Source organism: Malania oleifera, chromosome 7 (genome assembly GCF_029873635.1).
Source record: "Malania oleifera isolate guangnan ecotype guangnan chromosome 7, ASM2987363v1, whole genome shotgun sequence".
NCBI classification, from domain to species: domain Eukaryota; kingdom Viridiplantae; phylum Streptophyta; class Magnoliopsida; order Santalales; family Ximeniaceae; genus Malania; species Malania oleifera.
Genome location: NC_080423.1, coordinates 69662746 through 69688379, shown reverse-complemented (window position 1 = coordinate 69688379; position 25634 = coordinate 69662746). Strand labels below are relative to the sequence as shown.

The 25634-nt window shown below is 40.2% G+C and overlaps 1 pseudogene; it reads left to right on the top strand.

Annotated features, from left to right (window-relative positions):
- The first annotated feature begins 12051 nt into the window (after positions 1-12051).
- On the top strand, positions 12052-18686 carry LOC131160877 (uncharacterized; annotated as a pseudogene).
- The last annotated feature ends 6948 nt before the right edge of the window (positions 18687-25634 follow it).

Below are 25634 nucleotides of genomic sequence, written 5' to 3'. Positions count from 1 at the left end.
TGCATATGAAATGTTGTCCCGGTTTTCACATCAAATGCCTCCGCTCTTTTTTCCCATAATTCTTTTACCTCATCAATTAACAGACGCAGGTAAACATAAATATCATTACCAAGTGCCCTCGGTCCAGAAATGAGCAGAGACATATAAATGAAAGGTTCTTTCATACATCGCCATAGCGGCATATTGTATGACATCATCATAATTGGCCATATGCTATATGAGTTGTTCATGTTACCGAAAGGATTGAACCCATTTGAAGTAAGGCCGAGTCTGATGTTGTAATGCCCCAAACCCGCCACGTGGGGCCTGGAGTGTTAAGGGGTCGACACACGTCCCCGATACCAATAACGCAGTGGAAAATAATAATAAAATAACCTCAAACAAAATATACCAGAGTTCTAAATTTAAACATCATAAGACTCATAACATATGGTCATGTACTTTAGGTTACAAACATAAATAGAATATAAAGAAACATAAAACTAAATAGGTTCGTTCCAATTCCACTCACAAAACTACCCCACCCTGGAGCTACCTAAGTTCGATCACCTGGATAACCTGAAAAGATTTAACATATGTCGAGGTGAGACACCTCTTAGTAAGGAAGAAAATAGTTTATAATAGTGTGTGGCTGAAGTGTTTATAAAACAATTAAAATATCTATCTAAAATGTACACACAATTCATAAGAAACCAGATAACATGCCCATAATCACACAGGATCAATGTCCTTATCATTCAATCAGATACTCATAACCCATCAGTATTTTAATGTTATTTTCCGAGAATAGGGAAATCTACCTGCTCATACAAGTAGGTTCCCTCTGCTCTAGTGCTAACACCAGGGCACTCACCTTTCTCAATAAACCCTCGGGTTATGTATTTAGGTAAAGACACCGAGAATGGGGAAGATCACCTGCTCATACAAGTGGCTTACCTCTACCCAACTATCCATAAATAACTACTAGAGTACTCGCCTTCCTCAGCAAGCTCTCGGGTGGAAGAATCTACTTTACCCAAAATACTTAATTTATTAACATTCGTACAAAGCCAACACAATCGCTTCACAGAATTTCACGCATATGCCCATATCATAATCAATCCACACAGGATCAAATCCCGCAACAACAATCTCCACACATGACTAATCAAATCACACAGATTACAAAATAAATACCCCGTTCATGATAAATAGGTAAACAATCTCCTCATACCACTGCCAATGTTTACCTCCCAGTATAAACGTCCATATAACGACCTCCTCATACCACTACCAATTTTATATGATGGTTATACCAAGTACAATATAACGACCTCCTCATACCACTGCCAACGTTATATTGCCATTTACATGAACCACACCACAAAAAAATCACAAGCCTGATCAATCAACCATGTCCACGCAAATACCACAGTATACTCAACCATCCAGTATTCTCAACCATATAAGAATTTCAATCAAATAACATTCACAATCTCAATAATTTCCTCATTCCACATAAATCACAAATCGTTTTATTTGCAAAATGGTCTCCACCACACAATTTTTCCCAATTTAATACTTATATTATTAAAATAGTATTTTCAATATCAGTTTGGTTCAGAAAAATCATACATGTACATGTAGGATTTTTACCCAAAATTAGTCATTTTAATAATTACTAAAAATCTATTATAAAATATTTCCCCTTACCGAATTCTTGAAAAGCTTCCTAAAATAACCAGTCCTGCACCCGTAGGGTTCCCCGTTTAATGCCCTAAAAACCACATCTCCCAGAACTAAACTTTAGTATTTTTTTGCATATAATATTTCCTACAACTAGGGTAAAGCCAAATTTTATATAAAAAGTCTTACCTTAAATCTGGGATGTATTCCTAACTAGTCCCACCGAAGATGCACTCCAACAGATTTGTAGAGAGCTCTTCCAAGAGCGGCGTGGTAGCTTCAAATTGTCAAACCGGCGGAAGTTTGGCTCGAAATCGAAGAGAGAAGGGAGGATGGCTGAATTTCTAGAGAGAGAAGGTGAACATGCAAGAATTTTGCGCTAAAATGAAAGAAAAGTTCTCTTTTATACCCAAGGATTCGTCAACAAGACATGTCGATTCGTTGATGAGTCTTGTACACAGTTCGTCGACGAGACAACCAAATCGTCGACGAATTTGAGTCTACAAAAACCCCTCTTGGTAATTTCTCGTCGATGAGACACGTAACCTCGTCGACGAGACCAATCCATTTGTCGATGAATGCTTGCTGTCACACCCTTTTCCAACTTATTTCTCCTCCCCTTTTATCTTTTTATAATTTTAAATTATTTAAAATTTTCCGCGGGTTACATTCTCCCCTCTTAAAGAAGTTGTACCCGAAATTGGTAGTTTGCCATTTACACTCATTGAAGCTCATACTCACATTCACAAATCCCAAGCAACTCTAACACGTGTAACATCAAATCATGCAAATTCAAACAAATTTAACACACATACTAATGTAAACATATTGCACATAAGCATATTACCTAGGCCCTTAGTCTTTCCCTCCTCAAGTGTACCCAACATGTAGGCACGCGCCGGGGCTCCACCACCGTGAGGCACCGGGTTGTTCCTTTGGTTCTGATTTTGATTTAGGGCTGGAGCATTACTCGGCGGTTCCCGACATTCACGAGCAATGTGACCTTGTTTGCTGCATCGGTAGCATATAACACTCCTGCCTCGACATTCCCCCCAATGCCGCTAATTACACCTAGGGCAGTGGGGACGTGAAGAATCACTCTGTCATACCTGATCCTTTCTCTCTAACACCTGGCCCAAAACATCTCTATCTCCCCTCCATGACCCTTGTCTGGAATTTTTTTGGGATCGTGGAGACGCAAGCCACTTCCTTCGTTCTGATGCCTCCGTACCCCTTTGCAGACTTGACTCTGCCACCATAGCTTTCTTCACCAACTCTGTGAAATCCTGAATTTGCAAACACGTCATATGCTCGTGGATCCTCTGATTCAGACCTCTCTCAAACCACCTCGCCTTCTAATATTCATCAGGAACCACAGAATGCGCAAAACGAGATAGCTCCAAAAATCTAGCAGCGTACTGTTGAACTGTGAGGCGCCCCTGAGTCAAGCTGAAAAATTCTTCTGCCTTTGCATTTCTAGTGGTGGTAGGAAAATATCAGTTATAGAAGACTTTCTTGAAGAGAACCCATGTCATTGCTATTGGTACTGCTCGTTGTTCCTCCAATAGTTTCATCGCATGCCACACCGTAAGCTCTTTAAGACCAGTTTAAAGTGGCGAAAGGACCTTCTACTCCTCAGTACAGTCAACCACAACCAATTATTTTCTCATTCCGCAATCCACATCTCAGCCTTAATTGGATCAGTGCCACCCTCAAAAGACGAGGGTTTTAGACGTGTGAACTGATCAACAGTACAACCCTGGTGTGCTGGTGGATAGCTTGTTCCACCAAAATTCAGTCTCATTTCTTCCCTAACCTGACGGGCTATTCCTCATAGCAGCTGAGAGGTGTCAATCTCGTCCCTGCTGGAAGCTCCCATTTCGCTTTCTCCTCCTTCATCCATGCGGCCTTTAGGATCCGTCCCTGAATATAAATGTACAACAAAGGCAATTTAGAATCTCCACATCTTTATATATATTTGACATACACATCACAATGGAAAACCAAATTAATATCCATATCCTCAATTAAATATCAAACATCCATTTATCCATAATCATCTGAACTTCCAATATTTAGATTCCAAATCTCATTTTCACAACTCGGAAACATCATCGTCAATGGATTTACCGTGGTTTTCTAAAACCGTCGACTAATTCAGAAAATCATAGAAGTCCAACAAGGGATTTCTGCCTCCAAAATACGAAACAACCTTAAACTCCTACCAATACACTATTCTAGCCATTCCTACCCTTATTCAATTCAAACCTATACTCTGGTATTAATCCTCCTAAAGTCCGCAAGACCGTTATGCTCTAATACCAACTGTAACGCCCCAGACCCGCCTCGTGGGGCCCAAAGTGTTAAGGGGTCGACACACGTCCCCGATACCAATAACACAGCGAAAAATAATAATAAAATAACCTAAAAAAAATGTACTAGAGTTCTAAATTTAAACATCATCAGACTCATTACATATGGTCATGTACTTTAGGTTACAAACATGGATAAAATATAAAGAAACATAAAACTAAATAGGTCTGTTCCAATTCCACTCACAAAACTACACCACCCTGGAGCTACCTAAGCTCGATCACCTGGATAACGTGAAAAGATTTAACATATGTTGGGGTGAGACACCTCTTAGTAAGGAAGAAAATAGTTTATAATAGTGTGTGGTTAAAGTGTTTATAATACAATTAAAATATCCATCTAAAGTGTACACACAGTTCACAAGAAACCAGATAACATGCCCATAATCACAGAGGATCAACGTCCTTATCATTCAATCAAATACTCATAACCCATTAGTATTTTAATGTTAGTTTCCGAGAATAGGAAAATCTACCTACCCATACAAGTAGGTTCCCTCTACTCTAGTGCTAACACCAGGGCACTCACATTTTGCAGTAAGCCCTCGGGTTATGTATTTAGGTAAAGACACCGAGAATGGGGAAGATCACCCACCCATACAAATGGCTTCCCTCTACCCTCCTATCCATAAATAACAACCAGAGTACTTGCCTTCCTCAGCAAGCTCTCGGGTGGAAGAATCTACTTTACCCAAAATACTTTAATTTATTAACATTCATACAAGCCAAACACATCGCTTCGCCAGAGGAATGTTCACGATCGGTCCCTATCATAAATCAATTCCCACACACAGAAGATCGATCCCGCCAATAACAAGTGTCCGATAGGACAGACGCCCTACAGGGACTAATCCAATCATACTACAGCTTACAAAAATAAATACCCCTCATGAATAAATAGGACAAACATCTTCCTCATACCACTGCCAATGTTTACCTCCCATAATAAACGTCCATATAACGACCTCCTCATACCACTGTCAACCGTTATAGCGGCGGGAGGACACACCCCAGGGGACCCAGGCCCCAAGGAGGGAGCGCGAGGAGGAGGAGGAGGGGGAGGGAGATGAGGAGAGGAGGGAGGCGGAGGAGGAGGAGGAGGAGGAAGGAAGGGGCCACGAAGGCGGAGGGTGAGGAGAGGAGGGAGGAGGAGGAGGAGAGGGAGGAGGGGCGGGAGGAGGAGAGAGGGGGCAGGAGTAGGAGGAAGAGGACGGGGAGGGGGAGGGGGGACGGCGAGGGGAGGGAGGGAGGAGGAGGAGGCAGGAGGGGCAGAGGAGGGGAAGGGGAGGGGCAGGAGGAGGAGGAGGGTGAGGACGAGGATGACGGGAGGGGAAGGGAGTAAGAGAGGAGGGGATGAGAGGTGGCAGGAAGAGGAGGAGTAGGACGGGGAGGGGGAGTGTTGGGAGGGATTGCGGGAGTAGGAGGAGGGGAGGCATTAGGGAAAGGAGTGTAGTAGCAGGAGGAGTAGGATGTGAGGGACGAGGATAAAACGAGGAGGGGGAGGAGTAGGAGTGAATATTGTAGTACTGTGAGTTTGAGGTGGGAGGGAGATTGGGTAGTAGGAGGGTATGATGATTGAAGTGGAGGAGTAGGGACATGAGTTGGAATGATTAGGAGGAGCAGTATTTTTACCTTTATGATGACGAGTATTATATGTGAGTTATTGGTATTAGTATTATGAGTGGTATAGTGATTATTATTTATTATTAGTGTCTTGAGTGACCATAATGAGCCAGTAGTATATTATTCCAAAAAAAAAAAAAAAAAAAAGATACCTATAAAAACCACAAAAGAAAGTGTTTTTAGGGTTCTTCAAACATTTTTATTAAGAAGGGAGCCGGGGGGGCGCTGCACCCACTCCAGCGGGCGCAGTGCAAGAGGCCCAGGCAGAGAAGGCCAGAAAAACAAAAAAAAAAAGCCAAACCTTTCTTTCCTCTCTCTCTCGAACACCCACCCCCGGGCCATCCATCCTCTTCTCAATCTCTCCCTTTGTTTCTGAATCCACACAGCAAACTGCCAGTCCCCGGCCACCACCAGCACCGCCACGCTCCGGCAGAGCATCACGGCTCTCTGCAACTCCGGCGGTACCAGCAAACCCAGGCCCCTCCATCTCCAACCATCAACGCTGAACAGCCACGCAACCGCCGACCTGCAACTCCCATCACCGCAGGCATCACCCAAAGCACCAGCAAGCAATCCCAAGAAAATCACGGACAACGCCCCACGCTCTCTTCAGCAAGTCCCCATCGTCTCCGTCCTTGTGCCCGTCAACCCCCCATGCTGTCACCTTCATCGCAGTCGTTCGCCACATCCTCGCCGTCGCCGGAGTTTGTGATGATGAGGAGCCTCGATACAGGTTAGCAACCACCACAACACAACAACCATTGAGCAGCACGGGCGGAACTTTCTGCAACTGCTGCTTGACGCTCCCTCCACGCCGAAAACTCCACCATTGCCGAGAATCATCTGCTCTGCCTCCAGCCACCCGTGAGCACACATGTCCGGCGTCTTCACCCTCTACCCAGGACCTCCGGCAGGGCAGCTCCACAAGATCTCAAACCCCTTATTCCCTGTAAGTCCTCCCGCAAACACACACACACACACACATTCACACATCCAGGAAAAGACACGCTTTTTACACACACAATTTCACACATACATGTACGTGTGGTTTTTTTTTTATTTATGTTTTTTGGTTTATTGTTTTTTATCTTATTATATTATGTTGTTTTCCTTTGCTCTAAGATTAATGTCTTGGGTTGTTTTTGTGTCTATACAGGGTATGACGTTCTATGGTTTTTATTGGTTATTTTAATATTAATATCCATATTGTGGTTTGTTTTAATTGTATGATTTATATACATTAATTTTCTTTGATTGTGGAATTTTTATAGTTGGAATTTGTTTGGATACTTAAAGTTTAATTGATTGTTATATGTTAATATTGCAAGTTTAATATGTAGTTAGAATAACTATTGTACTTATTTACTAAGGGTTGTCTTTTCTTTGATATCAATCTGTTTAGATTCATTTAGGGTTTTTGTCATCTTAATGTTCATATATAGGGTTAGTTGGTTATTGCATGTGTAGCATATTTATTTTTTTTTAGGGTTCTACACCATCTTTAATTCGATAAATTTCCTGGTTAGGGTTATATTGAATATTATATATTAGTAGTAGCTTTAGATTATTTCCATAAAAACTTCACTATTTGCTTACCTTTTACAATGACCCACTGATTTTAGGATTACTTAGTTCATAATGGATTATAAGTTTGTTTCTTAGGTTAATAATTTTTTCTTATATCCTGTGTAGTCTTTGATGTGTGTTCACATTTATTATTGTTAGTGTTACCTTCAAAGGCATTACTAGTATTATAACCATTAGTATTATATATATTTATGATATATATATATATATATAAATGTAGGTAGAAGCTGATACAAGTTAGTGCTATCCAATAAAAAGTATTATTATTACCCTTATTGTAATATTATGTATGTAAAAAAAAAAGGTATCTTTGTGATTATTTGGTAACATTATTATTATTAGTACCATTATATTATTTTTATATTGTTATTTATTATTATGATTATTATTATTATTATTATGTTCATTATATAATGATTATATTTTTTATTTTATTTAAGTATTTTATTAAATATTTTTGATTTATTATCCCGATGTTTAATGCAAGGGGGATTGCCTTTGGGCACACGTACCCTAAGCTCTGAGGGAATATATGATTAGATGTATTTATTTTTCTATGTATTTATAAATGCATAAAAAGGAGGAATGTAAAGAATTATTAGATTAACTTAGGGATATTTTAAATTATTAGGTTCAGTTTCTAAGAATGGGCGGCGTAGGGGGTGCTCGTACCTTCCCTCGCGTAACCGAAACTTTACCGATCCCAAACTCGGTAATGTAGGACCGATTCTACCCTAACGGGGTAGTGATCATGTGTAGACCAGCACTAAAGGTTAGTGGGCGGACTCCTGACACCATATTTTTGCCTGAAAAAATATTAAAAGGATTTTTAATTTCGCCCTGAAAATATTAAAATGATTTTTAATTTCGCCGGCCCGAGGCACAACGGCTCCCGGGACGCCGCGACAGCGTGGCGACTCCGCTGGGGACGTTAGAGAGTCGAGCCATTAATTAATTGAAATTATCCCAGTTTAAATTTAATAAATCTTTTAATTACTCCTTATTTTGCAAATATAGTAATTCATAATAACCTTGATTAATTGTAAATATTTTACTTCCATAATTTGTGAATAACCTTAATTAATAAAAAAAAAAATTTTTTTTTCCTTATTTTTTGTCTCCAAATTTTTGTGAATAAACATATTAATTGCATATTGTGTTTCCTTATCTTTTGAATATATATATTAATGGTAGATATCTTGTTTCCATATTGTTTATAGCATGTGAATAAATGTGGGGATAGCGGGATTAGGTTAAAAAATTGAATTCACACACTCTCACGCTCTATACCCGAGCTTTCCTTACTAGGACTAGATAGGAGTGTAATAGCGTCAGTCCCTTCGTGGCAGAGCTTGATGGGACCCGCGAACCACTCCACTCAGCATGGGTTTTATCCGGACCCCAATGGGGGAGGATGAAATTCCAAACTGGGAACCTTTTGTCAATAGGGTTAGAACCTACCCACACATACTTGTCTATAGTCTTCCTTAACTAGGATAGAGCCATGAAGAACCCTATACATACGTACCTACCCTAGGTTGGGACAGGAGCCACATCCTTCTCCATGAATAGTGTGTTGCATATATGTGAAATACTTTGTATTATATCATGCATTTGACATACATTTAGACATACATACTACTTAGTTAGTATTCTGAAAAAGCCCAATAATGAGACCAAGACCCATCCTTTCAAAAAAAAAAATAATAATAATGAAGCACTTGGCCCAAGCATTTTAAAATATGGGTTGGCCCAACCCTTTTCAAGTAACTCGGGCCCAATTTTTTTGAGAAATAACAAGTATAGGCCCAACCTTTTCCTAAGTAAAAACTCGGTCCAAGCCTGATTTTCAAAATGGGTCAAATCCAGATTTCCATAAATGGGCTTTGGCCTTATTACCCTAAAAATCCAGGCCCATATTTTCTAAACAATCCAAGCCCAAATCCTTTTAAAATTAGGGCCTGATCCCATCATGGAGTATATTGAAGCCCATATTTTAAAATACTTGAGGCCCAAGTGCACACTAAAGTCCACAAGTCCGCACTAAACAAATCCAATGGGTTGACCAACCTGGGTCAACCTCAATCTCAGATCATAATTTGACCCTTCATAGAATCTGAGATACATGGACCGTCATCAAGGAAAAGAATGATTGAGGTAAGAGTTGAATTTAAATTGTGGCCCAGCAATGATTGTATTGAAATCTCTCATTAGTGGGACTTTTCCTAGAAAGCTAACAAAGTAGTTAGTTAGGTTACATTGCATCCATGCATTCATGCATAATTTCCCACGTAATCATGCCCGATAGGTCACATACATGTTAATATCCCTATTGACATGTATTTGTGCACTAAGTACACACATGCATAAACACCCCATGCATAAGATAGAGTCTTGGAGAATCTTTTATATAAGTCTACATCGGGTGGAGGATATAAGTTTCATTATTTTCAGTTTGGTGTCATGACTGCATTGTTTTGAGTTGTATGATACCTTTACTAACATGTTGCATTCACATAGGCATCCTGTCTACTTCATCAAGGTTCTATAAGAGATCTGAATCATTCATGGAGAACACAATGGCTTACCATGAGATTGAGTCCACAGTACAACGATATTCAGAAAGTCAACAGAACAAGTGGGGTGACAGTCTTACTCAGAAATCTATCATCGAACTACCAGCCCGGACTTTCATCAACATAAGATCCAATCCGTTATATGAGCTAAAAGTCATTTGGAAGGAATGGACCCCGGCACGCCGTTTAAAATTCTCTCAAACATATGGGCACATTGGTTTCTTGTTGCATGTATCGGTAAATATCCCTGCCATAAAAGCACTGGTCGAGTTCTGGAATCCACCATATCGTCGCTTTACAATGAACGGTATCGACTTGACACCAACCATCGAGGATTATACTTCGCTTTTGCATCTAGTCAAGTTACAGACACCATACAAACCTTATGTGCATGATGCTAGTGTTTCGTTCGTGAAGGAGATGTACGATGCTGTCAGGGTCAAAATCCAGAAAACATTCTCAGAGGGAGGTGCAGAAGTAAGGAAAATCTCTTGGAAGCAGTTGAAAGAAATAATCGAAAAAGAAGAAAAAGAAGAGGTTCAAATACATATGATGGCATTAGCTATTTACGGTTTGATCATTTTTCCAAAAGAACTAAACATGATCGATCAAGCTACTGTTTCGTTTGTAGCACAAGTACGTAACGGGATTAATCCCGTTCAAGGCATCCTGGCAGAAACCTTCAGATCACTCAATAACTGCAGAATCAGGAGGAGAGAACGTTTAAAATGTTGTGTGCAGCTGTTATATGTCTGGATGGTAGGTCACTTATCATCTAACAAAGGGGGCTTCCGTAGTATTTTCTCAATGATCCGAATCCCTTTGGCTGAATTTGAGGATACCCAATTGAAGGAGCAGTTAGATAAATCTAAATGGAACACAAAAATGTGTGGCTTGATCGACTCAGGGGTAACTTGGCTGGCGCCATGGATGGTCCGCTCTAACATGATATATCAATGTGGAAATCTTCCATGGGTTCCATTACTAGGCCCATGGGGAGGGATAGCATATGCCCCTTTGATGGTTAGAAGGCAATTGGGGGCATCTCAGTTTGTGCCTATGACTCATGGATTGGCTGACTCAGACTTTGCATATGAAACAGGAGACACTCGAAACCAGATTAGAAAATTTATGGTGGCATGGAAGCATGTGAACCTAATAGACCCGAGTGATGGAATTGCCACAGTCCAAGGAAATTATGAAGCATGGCGAGAAAACCGGGTAAACCCCCAACTCAAAAGAATCCCAGAAATCGTTATTGAACATATTAAATCACCAAGCGCATGCATGCAATTGAAGCCACAAGGGGATCCATGCCCAGTAGAAAAAGGAGATGCAAGAGCAGAAGTGGGGAATCAGCAAAAGGAGGCTCTAGTCTCTGTCTATCGCAAAGAAATCAAGCGACAAAGGATTCGGTACATACAATCAGAAGAAGAGGTCGTGGCTCTAAGGAAGGAAAGACGAAGGCTTCGAGCAGCACTTGGACAGAAATCTCAAATGTTAGAAGATGCCCATACCGAAGTTAAAAAGAAATCGCTCTACATACAAGAGTTGGAGAGGCAGGGGGATGAGCAGAGAAGCAAGTATAATCAAGTACTGGAAAAGATTGAGCCGTGCATAATGAAAGCGGACTACTGGGAGGCCAAGTTTCGGGCTTTGCATAAAAAGTTGACACAGCAAAATGCAGAGATTGTGCAATCATGAGCAGATTTTGATTTAATATTCGGTTGGATTTGTTATTGTATGAAAGGATTCTATTAATGAAAAGCAGATTTTATTTTCTAAAAATGATGATGATCTCTTCCATGAACCTTGATTGGAGTGCATTAGGTTGCATACATATGTTTCATATTTGTGAAATTTACACGTCTTGAAAAGACTATTGCATTTCATGCATTCATATCTATGCATTCACGATTCTAAAAAGGGAAGCTTTTGGTTTGCAGTGCCTAGCGACAAAATTTGTCTAAGCAAGCAACATTGAGACTGTCACGCATCAATACAATACCAGGAGAAGGGCAAAAGAAATGAGTGAACAATTGGAAGGTAGAGTCCTGGGTATAGAGCAAGGACAAGAAGAATTGAATGAAAAAATGAGCAAGATCCTGGAATTGTTGACGAACAAAGGAAAAGCAGTGCAGAATGATCCGGAGATAGATATGGATCCTACTCATCCTCCAGGGTTTACCCTAGTACATGGGCAAACGTCAGTTCCATTACCTGGCGTCATGGAGGGTTCAATGCCAAGTATACCCCCGTTCATCCCTAATATACCAGCACAGGGGTTTCCAGTAGTGGGGACTCCCCCATTAGTAGCTTCTGATTTGGGGGTGAACAGATCTGAAACTGAACGTCGATACGATGTACTAGAGGAACGTCTGAAAGCTATTGAAGGATCCAATACATTCGATTTTGTAGATCCCAATGATTTGTGCCTCGTGCCAAAGGTCACCCTGCCACCAAAATTCAAAGTACCAGATTTTGAAAAATTTAATGGAACTAATTGTCCTCAAACTCACCTGCGCTTGTATTGCCAAAAAATGGCTGCCCATTCCAATAATGAGAGACTAATGATGCATTGCTTTCAAGACAGCTTGACAGGGGCAGCTATCAGGTGGTATATTCAACAAGATCGGACTCGGATCCGCACATGGAAAGATCTGGCTAATTCTTTTATAGCTCAATACCGCCATGTTATAGAAATGGCACCCGATCGTATGACCTTGCAGAGTATGCAAATGAAGCCCACCGAAACATTTAGAGAATATGCATATAGGTGGAGGGACATGTCTGTCTAGGTCAATCCTCCGGTGGAAGATAGGGAGGCTATTTCCCTATTTGTGAATACCTTGAAAGATCCTTACTTCGGGCATCTCCTAGGGGCAACCCCCCATGACTTCATGGACATTGTTTCTACCGGAGAGAGGATTGAGACGGCCATCAAAGTCGGGAGAACTAAAAGTATTAGTACAGAGACTGGTCTAGGCAAGAAGTGGACAAGCAAGAAAAAGGAAGAAGAGGTCCAGATGGTTCAAAGACAACAATATCAAAGAGAGCATGGCCAAGGGGCTAGGAGGAATTTTGTTTTCGAGCCCTCTGTCAATCAGACTGTTCATACGGGAGGTAGACCCCAAGTTGTTCCTTCCGGGGCCATGCCCGCCCAACCGAATATGCGAACTCATGATAGAGGCATCCAGAGAAATATGAGAAGGATAGATCCTATTCCAATGACATACTCAGAATTATTCTCACAATTGATGGAGAGGAACTTAGTTTCAGTCATTCTTGGAACGGTCGTTACGGCACCTTTTCCACAATGGTATGACCCCGAAGCCAAGTGTGCATATCACGCTAACACTCCCGGGCACACTATTGAACGTTGTTGGGCATTCAAAAATAAGGTTCAAACACTAAGAGAAGCCGGATGGCTAGCATTTGATGATAAACAACCAGGAATTCAAGGGAACCCTTTGCCCAATCATGGGGGTAACAATGTCGGAATGATAGAAGAAGGGACGAATGAGGTGGATTTTGAACAAATGTCTTTAGATTGGGAGTTCAATGAACTTATTGCGGCAGGTCGGATAGGGCAAGAGGCTGTTTGCCCCACTAATGCACTTTGTTTATGTCAGAGTAAAGAAGGAAGATCTGTGAAAAAGTGTGTAACTTTTAGAATGTTTTTGCAAAAGATGGTGGATAACAAGTTTATAGAGATTGGTTGTACCCGCAAAAGTGGAGAGATTGCAGTCATTGGGGAAAACGGGCCGGTATATCATCAGTGCACTAATCAACCATTCATACCTACCATGAACAAGGCTCTTCCCACACAGGAAGCGCCAGCTCGCTTGGTGATCTCTACTCCCAGGCCATTCCCATACAAGAGTAACCAAGCAGTACCCTGGAAATATGAATGTGAAGCGTATGTCGAAGGAAGCACCAGCAATATAGCAGGGGTGAAAGGGATAACTCGAAGTGGTAGGGTGTATATGCCAGATTCTTCTAAAACAAATCGACAAAATGTAGGGGAACCAGACAGGGCAGTGAAAAGTCCAATATCTAATGGAGAGGCCGAAGAATTCCTGAAGATAATAAAGCATAGCGAGTACAACATCGTGGACCAACTAAAGAAAATGCCGGCTCACATATCTGTTTTGTCACTTCTACTAAATTCAGAAACCCATCGGGAGGCGTTACTTAAAGTCCTGAATCAAGCCTACATTCCCCAAGATATCAGCGTTGATAAATTCAATCATGTGATCGGAAGTCTAGCAGCCTCCAATTACATCACTTTTACTGATGAAGAAATTCCGCCAGAAGGCTAGGGGCACAACAAGGCGCTGCATATATCCACCAAATGTAAGGATCATATGATGTCTCGAGTCCTGATAGATAATGGATCATCCCTCAATGTTATACCAATGACTACACTGCAAAGGTTACCCATTGACCCTTCTTATGTGACACCAAACAATTTGGTGGTGCGTGCCTTCGATGGGACACGAAGAGAGTCAGTAGGGTCGCTTGACATCCCTATTCAGATTGGACCCGTAACCTTCAATATCACTTTTCAAGTCATGGATATTACGCCTTCATACAGTTGTCTCTTGGGAAGGCCTTGGATACATAATACTGGGGCAGTTCCCTCCTCTTTGCATCAGCGAGTGAAATTTATAGTAGGGGATAAACTGGTATGTGTTTATGGAGAAACCGATATAATGGTTACTAAACCTTCTTCCACTCCCTATGTGGAAGCAGCTGAAGAAGCCCATGAAGATTCATTCCGAGCATTTGAGATCATCAACGTCATTACTATAATAGAGGGATCTTTTATCCCTCAACCTCGGATCTCTTCTTCCACGCGCATGGTGGCCGCTGAAATGATTAAATCAAGGTTTTGCCCGGGAAAAGGGTTGGGGAAGTATCTTCAGGGCATCGCAATGCCATTGTTACCAGAAGGCATGAATGAGAGATACGGCATCGGATATACTCCTACTTTAGCTGACCATAAGAAGAAGGCAGAAGAGAAAAGAATAATCCGAATCGAGAGGCGCACAGGAAGAGTAAGTACCAAGTGGGGGGTAGAAGTCCCGCCAATGAATCAGACCTTTCGAAAGGGCAATCAAGTCACTCTTGAGGAAGAAATGAAACAGATGAGCATATTGGCCTTAGAATCAGGGGACCACATGAATGACTCGAGTAGATGGATCTACCCATTGACAGGAGCAAAAATTCAGAACTGGACATCTTTTGATTACCCAATTCACTTCATGTAATGGCTTTTGCTCATTTTGCTTTCTTTTTGTAATCCGTGGACATTATTGCCTCAGACCGTTTGTCTTTTTCATCAATAAAACCAGTATGCATTTCTTTCGCATTTATTGCATCATTGGGTCATTTGTCAAAAGAATTGTTTACCTTTGTTTTATGCAGGGATAGGGAAAATAATCATACCAGTATTCAGGAGCCAGAAATTGATGTTAACTTTGAAAACTTAATCCTAGAAGCTGAAATAGAAGAGGAGACTGACTTATCACCTGAAATGCAAAGAATGTTGAAATCAGATGAAAAACCAACTTTAACCAGTAGCGACCCCACGGTCACAATAAATTTGGGGACTAATGAGGAACCAAAAGAAGTAAAAATCGGGGCACTGTTGGGAGGAAAAGAAAGATGCGAAATGATAAACCTTTTGAAGGAATACCAAGATGTTTTCGCATGGTCCTATCAGGACATGCCGGGTTTGGATACGGACTTAGTAACACATAAAATACCCATTTACCCAGATAGCAAACCGGTAAAACAGAAACTGAGGAGAATGCGCCCAGATATGTTGATCAAAATAAAAGAAGAGGTACAAAAGTAGTTTGAGGCTGGTTTTTTAGAAGTAGCCAAATATCCAGAGTGGATGGCCAATGTAGTTCCAATAATGAAGAAAAATGGAAAAGTGAGAGTCTGTGTTGACTATCGAGACTTGAATAAAGCTAGCCCTAAAGATAATTTCCCACTTCCACACATAGATGTGCTGGTAGACAATACCGCGGGACATGCCCTGTTTTCATTCATGGATGGGTTTTCTGGATATAATCAAATTAAGATGGCCCCAGAAGATAAAGATAAGACCACGTTCATCACCTTATGGGGGACCTTTTGCTACAAGGTTATGCCCTTTGGTTTAAAGAATGCAGGGGCAACCTATCAGAGAGCCATGGTAACATTATTCCATGACTTGATGCATAAGGAGATCGAAGTATATGTGGACGACATGATTGTTAAGTCCCGAGATGAGTATAGCCATGTGATGAACTTAAGGAAGCTATTTAAAAGGCTACGAAAATGTCAACTGAAATTAAATCCAGAAAAATGTACGTTCGGAGCTTCCTCAGGAAAATTGCTGGGATTTATTGTAAGTGAGAAAGGGATCGAGGTAGACCCAGATAAAATAAAAGCTATTCGAGAAATGCCTAGTCCCAAAACCGAAAAAGAAGTCAGGAGTTTCCTAGGCCAATTGAACTACATAGCTCGATTTATATCTCAGTTGACTGCTACTTGTGAGCCCATATTTAAGCTGCTGAAGAAGGATAACCCCGAAAAATGGAGTGAAGAATGTCAGAAAGCATTTGAGAAAATAAAAGAATATCTATTGAACCCTCCAGTTTTGGTTCCCCCTGTACCTGGAAGGCCTCTTATATTGTACTTAGTAGTATCAGAGAATTCCATGGGGTGTGTGTTAGGACAACATGATGAGTCTGGAAGAAAGGAGCGCGCCATCTATTATTTAAGCAAAAAGTTCACGGAATACGAATCTAGATACTCTAACCTGGAGAAGACGTGTTGCGCTCTGGTGTGGGTGGTTAGTAGATTAAGGCAATACACGCTGTATTACACAACATGGCTGATTTCTAAAATGGATCCGATTAAGTATGTTTTTGAGAAACCTGCAGTAACAGGACGGATGGCTCGTTGGCAAATGCTGTTGACTGAATATGACATTACATATGTGACGAGAAAAGCCATCAAAGGAAGCATTATAGCAGAATATTTGGCTGATAGGGTCGTTAATGATTACCAGTCCATGGAGTTTGACTTCCCGGATCAAGATATTGATTCAATTGATCAAGAAAAGGAAGGTAATGTTGGGTGGATGATGCTATTTGATGGGGCAACCAACGTATGGGGGCATGGAATAGGGGCTGTACTCATATCACCAGAGGGTAGATATTACCCAGTCACAGCCAAACTCACCTTTCCGTGTACCAATAATATAGCTGAGTATGAAGCGTGTGTATTGGACTTACAGGCGGCTATTGACCGAGGCATTAAAAAATTGATTGTAAAAGGAGATTCTGCTTTGGTAATTTATCAGTTGACTGGAAAGTGGGAAACCCGGGATTCCAAATTAATACCATACCAGGAGTTCATTCAGGAAATGATGCAGGAATTCGATGCCATCAGTTTTTCGCATTTACCGAGAGAGAGTAACTTAATCCCTGATGCGCTAGCAACATTGGCAGCTTTATTTAAGGTTGAAGCCGGAATAGAGATTGAACCCATTCGAATAAGGATGCATAGGGAACCTGCATATTGTATAATGACGGAAGAAGCTGATGGAAAGCCATGGTTTCATGATATCAAAACATACATTCAATGGAAGGAGTATCCCATAAGAGCCTCTAATAATGACCGAAAGACAATTCGGAGGCTAGCTATGGGATTCTTCTTAGATGGGGAGATATTGTATAAAAGGAATCATGATATGACCCTCCTACGGTGCGTGGAGTTGCAAGAGGCAAGACAAATCATACAGGAAGTACACGACGGTGTTTGTGGGACCCATGCGGGAGGACACTCGTTGGCCCGAAAAATCCTAAGGAGTGGATACTATTGGATAACCATGGAACGGGATTGTATGGAGTATGTTCGAAAGTGCCATAAGTGTCAAATCTATGGAGATCGCATACAAGTCCCACCCACTCAACTCCAGGTTTTATCTACACCTTGGCCTTTCTCAGCATAGGGCGTGGATGTGATCGGACCGATAACCCCGAAGGCCAGTAATGGGCATCGATTCATTTTCGTGGCCATTGACTACTTCACAAAATGGGTAGAAGCAGCATCATACTCTAATGTCACTCAAAATATAATCAATCGTTTTATCAGGAGAGAATTAATTTGCAGGTATGGGATCCCAGAAAGGATAATATCAGACAATGCTAAAAACTTGAACAACGAGGTCATGACAAAATTATGCAGTCAGTTCAAGGTCAAGCATCATAATTCAGCCCCCTATCGACCCCAAATGAATGGAGCAGTGGAAGCAGCCAATAAGAACATCAAGAGCATCTTGGAAAAAATGACAGGGACCTATAGAGATTGGCATGAGAAGTTACCTTTCGCTTTATGGGCCTATCGGACCACTGTTCGAACATCTACAGGGGCTACCCCTTTCTCTTTGGTATATGGAATGGAGGCTGTAATTCCGATAGAAGTTGAGATTCCATCGTTACGAGTCTTAAAAGAAGCAGAGTTAACAAAAGCAGAATGGGTGCAATCTAGATATGACCAGTTGAATCTAATTGAAGAAAAAAGATTGACAGCTATAGTTCATGGGCAGTTATACCAAAGGAGAATGATGAGAGCTTTTAACAAGAAAGTGCGTATTCGACGGTTTCAAGAAGGAGATCTAGTTTTGAAAAAGATTTTACCAATTCATAATGACCCTAGAGGTAAGTGGACCCCAAATTATGAAGGGTCGTATGTGGTAAAGAAAGCATTTTCAGGAGGTGCCTTATTGTTATCAGACATGGATGGAGCCGATCTGGTGCACCCCACAAACTCAGATGCGGTAAAGAAATATTTTTCTTAGAAACCCTATAAACTCTCAAGGAGATTCAATGAAATAACAATTTGCTTCATAAATCTAATGACTGTTCATTATTCATGTTTTGATCAAATGATAGATGGCCATCGTTGGCCGATCTGCTTTCCTATAAAAAAGCCAAATAACGATTTACCATTTGATAACCAAATTGAGCCTAAATGATAAACCAGTATTTTTTCAAAAGTCAGTTTACAAAATTTGACTTGGGTATGGGTCCTTTAGGGTCTGGCAAGTCATATGAGACAACAATTGGCTACTCGAAATGATGGCAGGCCATCTTTCTGCTACCCAAAAAGAAACAAAAAGAGATCCCTTGCAAGCCCTTCTTGAGCCTGGAAAATTCAATTTTTGATTAACCCGTCAAAAGATCACACCCCACACTGGGGCAATTTCAAAGGATTAGTCCCAAATGAAGTCCGAACAAAAATGACCGAATCCCTTCATAAAAGAGAAAAACAAAAGAGAGCAACAAAAGCAAATGGAAAAAGAAGAAAAGAGAAAGAAAATAAGGGACATACTACGCATGTGATCTTTGACCAAGTTACCCTTAATGAAAGTGCTGATTTTGAGCCTTATTTAACTCTTTCTTTATTTAACCCGTACCCCTAGCCTATATTACAGTCCAAATAAAAGACCTGACCAGATTGGTATACATTGTTGTCTCTAATGATTTTTCAGACTCAATGATTGAGTCTAAACTACGTAATGACCTGATCCTGAAAAGGTACGTAGGCAGCTTGTTCAAATGACAAGTTCGGTCAAAAGCCAAAACAAAGTGCCTCAACTTAAACTGGGGCAGAGAATGTCATTATGGGTTGGGATTTTTGAGCCATAGTTTCCCTCTTCTTCAGAAAACCTATATCCCCAAGCCTACGATTCGTCCCGAGTCTTAAAGACCATCTTGAGATCAAAACATGAACTGAACCTGAGGCAATAGTTTAACTTGAGAATTATAGGGGTTCGCAACAGAATAAGGCGAAAGGAGGGAGAAATGTTTGGGGTCATCGAAGAAAAAGAAAAATCAGTCAAAGGGGAATTAAGCTTGATAGCTTAACATTCATGTGCTTCGACTTTTTGAATACTGGTATAAAGTTTTTCCTTTGAACTGACATTTAAGTCTAGTAAACTAGTCATCTTGCATATATGATCTTTTGATATAGCAAAGGGATGTTACAATTACATGGTTGGATATTTCTCAAAAAAAAAAAAAAAAACCTTTTTCATAGTCCCAAAAATAGGGTAATCAAAAGAGTTCGCTAGTATGCTTCCTGTTTCAATGACCTAGAGCTTTGGAAATGTGGTGTACAACCGATGAATAAGGCAAAATCTAAGGAGGTTGTGGCCTTCATATGAAACTGAGAGCTTTTACTGATGCATTTGCAATGAGGCAATTGTCGTGTCAAAACTTGTCTCCCTATTCAATTGCATTAAGCAAACAGTGTTAATATTGGTTGTAGATCCATTCAACTGAGGCAGATTTTTTTAGTGAGTTTCCTTTTAAGCCAAGTCAATCGTCTCCATGATTGGATGAATTAAGAAAATTGAGCCAAGATCAGTTACAGATGTGGTAAGTATCAAAAGCATGGCCAAGATGAAAGATGAGGTTATTGATCACAGACGCACTAGGGGAAAAGATTCAGGCATTTCCTTCATTCATTACCATACATTTCAGGCATTGCATAAAAACATGTAGCAACATATCCCCATGTTCTGGCACCACAGTAGACAGCATACATGCACTACTGCATTCTAGTCATACCCCTCTTGTCATGCATCTCTTTTGATCATTATCCAAACGACCTTTGTCTCACTAATGTTTGAGTTATTACTCCATGAACTATAGCTCGGGTTCCTACGCCCGATGCAAGTCACCCCTCATGAACTATAGCTCGGGTTCCTACACCCGGTGCAAGTCATCCTCCGTGAACTATAGCTCGGGTTCCTACACCCGATGCAAGTCACTCCTCGTGAACTATAGCTCGGGTTCCTACACCCGGTGCAAGTCACCCTTCGTGAACTATAGCTCGGGTTCCTACACCCGGTGCAAGTCATCCTCCGTGAACTATAGCTCGGGTTCCTACACCCGGTGCAAGTCACCCTTCGTGAACTATAGCTCGGGTTCCTACACCCGGTGCAAGTCACCCCTCGTGAACTATAGCCCGGGTTCCTACACCCGGTGCAAGTCACCCTTCGTGAACTATAGCTCGGGTTCCTACACCCGGTGCAAGTCACCCTTCCGTGAACTATCGCTCGGGTTCCTACACCCGGTGCAAGTCACCCTTCCGTGAACTATAGCTCGGGTCCCTACACCCGGTGCAAGTCACGCTTCCGTGAACTATAGCTCGGGTCCCTACACCCGGTGCAAGTCACCCTTCCGTGAACTATAGCTCGGGTTCCTACACCTGGTGCAAGTCACCCTTCGTGAACTATAGCTCGGGTTCCTACACCCGGTGCAAGTCATCCTCCGTGAACTATAGTTCGGGTTCCTACACCCGGTGCAAGTCACCCTTCGTGAACTATAACTCGGGTTCCTTCACCCGGTGCAAGTCACCCTTCTGTGAACTATAGCTCGGGTTCCTACACCCGGTGCAAGTCATCCTCCGTGAACTATAGCTCAGGTTCCTACACCCGGTGCAAGTCGCCCTTCTATGAACTATAGCTCGAGTTCCTACACCCGGTGCAAGTCACCCCTTGTGAACTATAGCTCGGGTTCCTACACCCGGTGCAAGTCACCCTTCGTGAACTATAGCTCGGGTTCCTACACCCGGTGCAAGTCACCCTTCCGTGAACTATAGCTCGGGTTCCTACACCCGGTGCAAGTCATCCTCCGTGAACTATAGCTCGGGTTCCTACACCCGGTGCAAGTCGCCCTTCTGTGAACTATAGCTCGGGTTCCTACACCCGGTGCAAGTCACCCCTCATGCACTATAGCTCGGGTTCCTACACCCGGTGCAAGTCACCTTCCGCGCACTATAACTCGGGTTCCTACACCCGGTGCAAGTCACCCTTCCGTGAACTATAACCTGGGTTCCTACACCCGGTGGTAGTCATCCTCCGTGAACTATAGTTCGGGTTCCTACACCCGGTGCAAGTCACCTTTCGTGCACTATTGCTCGGGTTCCTGTACCCGGTGTAAGTCACCCCTCATGAACAATAGCTCGAGTTCCTACACCCGGTGCAAGTCGCCCTTCCGTGAACTATAGCTCGGGTTCCCACACCCGGTGCAAGTCGCCCATCCGTGAACTGTAGCTCGGGTTCCTACACTCGACGCAAGCCATTCTCATATGCTCTCAATCATACATGCAAATCAGTTTTCACAAATCGTTTTGGTCTCTTTTGTTACATTGGGCCCGGTCCAAAATCAGCGTCTTTTATCTTTGCAGGCTTGTTGCTACAAATAACGTAGGAGAATTCCTACTTTTACTTTGAAGCGACGAAGCCTACAAAGAGGGGCAGCTGTAAACACCCTATTTTTACCCAGGCCCAATATATGTATCGCTATTATTATTATTATTGTTATTTTATTATTATTATTATTATTTATTCTTATTATTATTATTATTATTATTATTAAATTTCACTAATCTTATTGTTATTATTATTATTATTATTATTATTATTATTTTCTTTATTATTATTATTATTTTTCATTAGTATTATTAATATTACTTTTATTTATTTTTTACGTCAATTTTATTATTATTATTATTCATTATTTTCATTATTATTTTTAATTTTTATTGTCATTATTATTAGTAGTTTTATTACTATTATTACTATTATTTTATTTATTACTATTATTATTATTATTATTTTTCATTAATATTATTATTATTACTTTTATTTTTATTGTTTATTATTATTATTATTATTAATTATTTTCATTATTATTGACATTATTTTTATTATCATTATTATTAGTATTTTTATTACTATTATTACTATTATTTTATTTATTATTATTTTAATATTATTATTACTTTTATTTTTATTATTTTTATTTATATTGTTTATTATTATTATTATTAATTATTTTCATTATTATTGACATTATTTTTAATTATTATTATTATCAGTATTTTTACCTTTATTATTACTATTATTATTATTATTATTTTATTTATTTTTATTATTACTATTATTATTATTATTTTATTATTATTATTATTATTATTATTATTATTATTATTATTATTATTTCCTTATTTACATAATAGCAGTATATATTATTTCCAAAAAAAAAAAAGATACCATAAACCAAAAAGGAAGTGTTTTTAGGGTTTCTTCAAAATCATTTTTATAAGAAGGGAGCCGGGGGAGGCGCTGCACACACTCCAGCCGGGCGCAGCGCAAGAGGCCAAGGCAGAGCAGGCCAGAAAAACAAAAAAAAAAAGCCTAACCTTTCTTCCCACTCTCTCTCGCACACCCAGCCCCCGGCCATCCATCCTCTTCTCAATCTCTCCCTTTGTTTCTGAATCCACACAGCACACTGCCAGTCCCCTGCACCCACCAGCACCGCCACGCTCCGGCAGAGCCTCACGGCTCTCTGCAACTCCGGCGGTTACCAGCAACCCAGGCCCTCCATGCTCCAACCATCACCGCTGCACAGCCACGACAACACGACGACCCCTGCAACTCCCATCACCGCAGGCATCACCCACAGCACCAGCAGCAATCCCCAGAAACTAACGACAACACCCCACGCTCTCTCCAGCAAGTCCCCATCGTCTCCGTCCTTGCCCATCAACCACCATTGCTGTCACCTTTCATCGCAGTCGTCGCACCATCCTCGCCGTCGCCGGAGTTTGTGCTGAGAGGAGCCTCAATACAGTCCGCAACCTCCACAACACAACAACCATCGAGCAGCACGGGCGACCTTCTTCTGCAACTGCTGCTGCCGCTCCCTCCACGCCGAACTCCACCATTGCCGAGAATCATCTGCTCTGCCTCCAGCCATCGTGAGCACCTCATCGTCTCCGGCCGTCTTCACCCTCTCCCCAGGACCTCCGGCAGCTCCACAAGATCTCACACCCCTATCCCTGTAAGTCCTCCCGCACACACACACACACACATTCACACATCCAGAAAAGACACGATTTTTACACACACAATTTCACACATACATGTACGTGTGGTTTTTTTTTTATTTATGTTTTTTTATTTATTTGTTTTTATATATATTATATTATTGTTGTTTTATTTGCTCTAATATCTAATGTCTTGGGTTGTTTTTGTGTCTATACAGGTATGTATGTTTCTATGGTTTTTATTGGTTATTTTAATATTTAATATCCATATTGGTGGTTTGTTTTAATTGTATTATTTATATACATTAATTTTCTTTATTGTGGAATTTTTATAGTTGGAATTTGTTTGGATACTTAAAGTTTAATTGAATTGTTAATATAATTATTGCATGTTTAATATGTAGTTAGAATAACTATTGTAATTATTTACTTAAGGGTGTCTTTCTTTGATATCCATATGTTTAGGATCATTTAGGGTTTTTTGTCATAATTAATGTTCATATATAGGGTTAGTGTTTATTGCATGTGTAGCATATTATTTTTTTTTTTAGGGTTCTACACCAATCTTTAATTCGATAATTTTCCGGTTAGTGGTTATATTGAATATTCATATATTAGTAGTAGCTTTAGATTATTTCCATAACTTCACTATTTGCTTACCTTTGTACAATGACCCACTGATTTTAGGATTACTTAGTTTCCATAATCTGATTATAAGTTTGTTTCCTTAGGTTTAATAATTTTGTTTCTATATATCCTGTGTAGATCTTTGATTGTGTGTTCACATTTATTATTGTTAGTGTTACCATTCAAAGGCATTACTAGTATTATAACCATTAGTGTATATATATTTATGTATATATATATATATAAATGTAGGTAGAAGCATTATCAATGTTAGTGCTATCCAATAAAAGTATTATTATTACCCTTATTGTATATATTTACGTATGTAAAAAAAAAAGGTATCTTTGTGATTATTTGGTAACATTATTATTATTAGTACCATTATTATTATTTTTACTATTGTTATTTATTATTATTATTATTATTATTATTATTATTATTATTATTATTGTTATTATTATTATGTTCATTATTATAATGATTATTATTATTTTATTTTATTTTATTATATTTTTTATTAAATATTTTTGATTTTTATTATCCCTATGATTTAATTGCAAGGGGTATTAGCCTTTGGGCATCACGTACCCTAAGCTCTGAGGGAATATATGTATATATTTATTTATTTTTCTATGTATTTATAAATTCATAAAAAGGAGTAATGTAAAGATTTATTAGATTAACTTAGGGATAATTTTAAATTAATTAGGTTTCCGTTCTTAAGAATGGGCGCGTAGGGGGTGCTCGTACCTTCCCCTCGCGTAACCGAACTCCCGACCCCAACTCTGGTAATGTAGACCGATTCTACCCCTAACGGGGTAGTGATCATGTGTTCTAACCGCACTAAAGGTTAGTGGCGACTCCTACACCATATTTTTCCTGAAAATATTAAAATGATTTTTAATTTCGCCCTGAAAATATTAAAATGATTTTTAATTTTGCCGCCCGGGGCACACGCGCTCCCGGGACGCCGCGACATCGTCATTTACATGAACCACACCACAAAACAATCACAAGCCTGATCAATCAACCATGTCCACGCAAATACCACAGTATACTCAACCATCCAGTATTCTCAACCATATAAGAATTTCAATCAAATAACATTCACAATCTTAATAATTTCCTCATTCCACATAAATCACAAATCATTTAATTTGCAAAATGCTCTCCACCACACAATTTTTCCCAATTTAATACTTATATCATTAAAACAGTATTTTCAATATCAGTTTGGTTCAGAAAAATCATACCTGTATATGTAGGATTTTTACCCAAA